This window comes from Acipenser ruthenus, chromosome 48 (genome assembly GCF_902713425.1).
Source record: "Acipenser ruthenus chromosome 48, fAciRut3.2 maternal haplotype, whole genome shotgun sequence".
Lineage (NCBI taxonomy): Eukaryota > Metazoa > Chordata > Actinopteri > Acipenseriformes > Acipenseridae > Acipenser > Acipenser ruthenus.
This window is the reverse complement of record NC_081236.1, coordinates 9408472-9412792: the sequence shown is the minus strand read 5'-3', so window position 1 is coordinate 9412792 and position 4321 is coordinate 9408472. Positions and strand designations below refer to the sequence as shown.

General features: G+C 37.6%; 1 long non-coding RNA gene across 1 annotated transcript in view; it reads left to right on the top strand.

The window, feature by feature from the left end:
- The first annotated feature begins 243 nt into the window (after positions 1-243).
- Positions 244-4321, top strand: part of LOC131721237 (uncharacterized) — a 10702-nt gene continuing 6624 nt past the window's right edge. The window contains exon 1 of the long non-coding RNA XR_009319901.1: positions 244-950. This is a non-coding gene — a long non-coding RNA (uncharacterized LOC131721237). The remainder of the gene's footprint in view (positions 951-4321) is intronic.

Below are 4321 nucleotides of genomic sequence, written 5' to 3'. Positions count from 1 at the left end.
AAATAAGTTTGATCTGTTTGTTTGTCATTTTTGTAGTGAAACCATTTTAAAATAGAGACACATATTTTGCAGCTTCAGTGGTTGTATGTTGTCCGAAGTCTCTGTGGTTTTAGTGTTAAACAGGTTTTTTTCTTGCATTTCTTTATATCGGCTTAAATTTGTTGCAGTAAAACAACAAGTTTTATTTTAGAAAACTGAAAATTTTGTGTTATTTGAAACAATAATTTGACCTGTTCAAAACAAAGAAAATGTGTAGTGAAAGATTTGTCATAGTTTTTCATTTATGGTTATGTGGTAGAAAATTCACAAAACAAGGTATTCTAGACAATGTTCAGAAGACATATTTTATTATTATTTATTTCTTAGCAGACGCCCTTATCCAGGGCAACTTACAATTGTCACTAGATATCACATTATTTTTACATGCAATTGCCCATTATACAGTTGGGTTTTTATTGGAGCAATCTAGGTAAAGTACCTTGCCCAAGAGTACAGCAACAGTGTCCCCAACCGGGGATTGAACCCACAACCGTACAGTCAAGAGTCCAGAGCCCTAACCACTACTCCACACTGCTGCCCTAGCCACACAAGTGTTTAAATAAACACGCCCTTTAGTTAAAATGCCTGGCCAGGTAACTTCTTAATTATTGTATCTATTTAATTAAGGATTCCCCTTTAAGAAGGCTGAACTCCCATGAGCCTTTGTTCTTTTTTAAACAGGTAGAGGGTGGAAGGGAGGCAGGTTTTGTGTTCTGGGTTCCTCCATTTTGTGTATGGCGGTGTGGTTTGTGTGCAGGTTCTCAATGGGTTCCAGTTGGCTTTCAAGATTTTATTTACAAGAAAATTATATTAAATAAGAACTATACGACATTGGAGCATCTCTTGGATAACTTGTTGCTGTTGGACTGCCACTGGAACTACAGAATAAGCATCAACAAACAAACAGTCGGGTGAGATCATTCTGGGGTTGTTTCCATTTTTTGCATTTGTTTCTTTTTTGTTCTGTTGGATTACTTGGATTGTTTTTTGGACTTGATTTGTTCGAGACATCGTTTTGCATGAGTGCTATGTGTGTGATAATTTTTGTTATATATAATTTATGCATTTATAAGTTTTTTTTTTACTAAATTAGTAATTGGCTATTTCACATCTTTATTTCCTTGCCTGACTTTAAAATTGTTTGTTGCTTTACCCTCTACTATTTGTGGGCTTGTTTTAAATCATTTGCAATTCACCTGTGTGTAGTTTACTGGTGTGTGTGGCATTAAATTTGTTAATTGAGGACCCTCGTTTTTTTTTTGGTTTTATTCGTTGTTGGCTGAAGCTTTTAGTTTCAAACCGTTACAATGTGGCAACCAATTGCAAAAGTAGAAGTTATGAGTCATGAAGATAATTTTGAGCCACCCTTTTGACTGTCTGTTCTACTAAAAATATGGTCTCTGTCTCCTCTGTATGCAAGAGTTTTGCTCAAGTTGCTACATGCTTAACTGTCACAAGTTTGGCAGTGTTATGTGGGCTTGTTCTCAAACTGACTCTGCACTGAGTGTTGTGACAGGCTCCAGGTTTGCAAATCTTAATAAAGCTTGCTGTTTGAGAATCTACAGTCTCTCTTCCTTTCAATAGAATTTCCAAGACAGTTATTTCAATAAGTCAAGTGAAATCTGTTTTTTGCAAAAATTTCAAGGAATCTCCAAAAGGGTTCTTTAATTATTCAGGGGTCTAAAGGGTTAAAATGTATAAAAGAAAATAAAATGTATATCCTAAAAGGTTCAAGGGCTCATAAGTGAATGGTCATGGGTCAAGAGGCAGTGGTCGGGGGGGGGGGGGGGGGGGGGGGGTCTATGTCCAATGTGGAGGGGCGCGGAGGATGAAGAGGGGCAAAGACGAGCCACGCGCGTCAAAAAGGCCAGCGCGCGCGGGTCTTTTTGACGCGCGTGGATTGTCCCTCTCTCTTCTTCCCATCTCTCCACCCACCCCCCCTTTCCTTTCCTGGGGGGCTCCCATCTCTCTCTCTCTCTCTCTCTCTCCAACCAGCCTTCTTTCTCAGCACTGTATTTACTCACACACATTCAATCTCAGCCACTTCACTCATACCAAGCACAATCACTAGCTCAAGCCACACAGCTCTTGCTATATAATATATAAAGAGTTCAATTGTTATTTATAACTCATATAATTAGTCCAAAGTCTATTTGTGGTTAAATTTTATTACAGTATATTTCTATCTTAAAATGATAAAAAATATTATATTGTCACCAAAGTGGTCATTGAGGATTATATGGTTAATGTTTTATACAATTTTAATTCTTTAAAATAAAAAATATATATCTATATCTATATATTACACATAACTTTTGATTTATTTCTCACAAATCAGTAATTTTACAATTCAGGATAATTGGGAGATATGCTAATTACATCATTCCAATAGCTATTTATAATTCGTATAACTAAGTAAAATTCAATTTAGGGTTATTACTCATTAATTTATATATTAAAATAAGTTCAAATATTATATTGTTACCAAAACGGCGTTTGTGGATAATATATGTTCAATGTTTTATACAATTTTAATTATTAAAAATATATATATAATTTAAATATATGTACCTTTCCAGTTAAGTGTCACAAATTGAATTATGGGTAATATGAAAATATACGGGATATGGAGAAACCCATTGAATTATTCTGCCGTAAACACCGCAATTAACCACCAGGGGGAGATGTTCGGAAACTGCATGCAATCTTGTATTTGACCAAATGTAAACAATTATCATTTTGTCTACGAACATCCGATCCAGACGCATGATACGTCTTTGGAAAGCCACAAAACGGCTTTTTTATATAAAAAAAATAACCCCTGCATATTGAGCTACAGGGCACAGCACGAGCAGTGAAACCGGGGTCCCCACAGACTTCTATCAGGCGCGTTCACGGTCATAACAAAGCCTACGTCAGCATGCGCGCTTCACAGAATGTCCGCCCCCATGCTTGCCTGGAGTTTCACATCGCAATAGGAGGATTCTCCTCAGGTAAAACAAAACCGTATTGTTATTTATACCTGTTTAAGGGGCTTGTTTTTTGGCTGTACGGCTTCATCTCATCCTTTCTGTTTGTCATAATCGAAAGCGCGACAGCCTCCGTTTTCTGTGTTTGTTTTAACCCTTTGCAGTCCATTTATTAAGTGCGCAACAGGCACGTCAGGTTTTCACACGCGCAGTTAATTTTAGACGCGCTGTTTAAAAGTATTTTTTTTCACAGTCAAACGGGTTTAAATGGCCCTGCATATCAACAAAGCACTCACTAGACATCTCCAGCCCCGTCCCACCCTTTCGTTTGCTATAGCGTTTACCTATGTAAGAAATAATAATAATAATAATAATAATAATAATAATAATAATAATCGTACATACCGATCACTCGTTTTATCACCAAACTCCTCAATAATGCGATCCAAGTCATTATTTTTATTACTATAACATCTGAAAAAAGCTCTACAAATGTCCATGATAGTCTCTGTGCGCTGACGCACTCAGCCAGCTTGTTTACTATGAACGCCCCGTTTTCTGATACGTGATACCATCTATGACTATTCATGAGATACGCCTCTTTTTTTTTCGACTTGTCTCGGCTCCTGTCGCTCCCACTCGGCAATTGGATGGTTTCCTCGGCTTTTTCCGGAGAAAAAACGACTAAACACCCGTTTATTGCGTTGCTATAATGATGTCGGACCCAGTCCGAGAAAGGATCTGTGAGGAATAATTGCAATGTCGGACCCAGTCCGACAATGCACCGCAAATTAATGTTGCTGTGTTGTTTTTTGCTATGGATGATTGATCTGATTGCCCCCGCTAATGCTTTATTGTGCACACACGAGGTTGTTGCCTCTTCATGGTTTTAATATCACCGGGGGTGTGTTCATTTCTTTTTATTGTCGCTGCACACGAGTTGTGAAGGAGTGACGTCGCTGTTTATTATATTGTTGTTCTTGTTCCCTGCAGCATTGAAAGGTTAGCCAATCTGTATCTATCATTTTGGGATCCATGGTGGTTGATTACATTAGGCACTTAAACTGTAATTTCTGATTAGAATTCACTGTGTTGTTTATGTATTTGTGTGGAGTTTATTGTTTTAATTAATATAGTTTTCTGTTTTAACAAGATATAAACTGAAAACACACAATGTGTGGGGTTTGTCAGTGTGTGCCTCGTAATCACGTGACCCACGATTTAAGAATACAGGGGGTGCGTTCACGAGAGGCAGACTTTGTTAAGTCTGCGCAGATTCTGCAAAGATTCGGAAAATTCCTTGGCTACTTGCT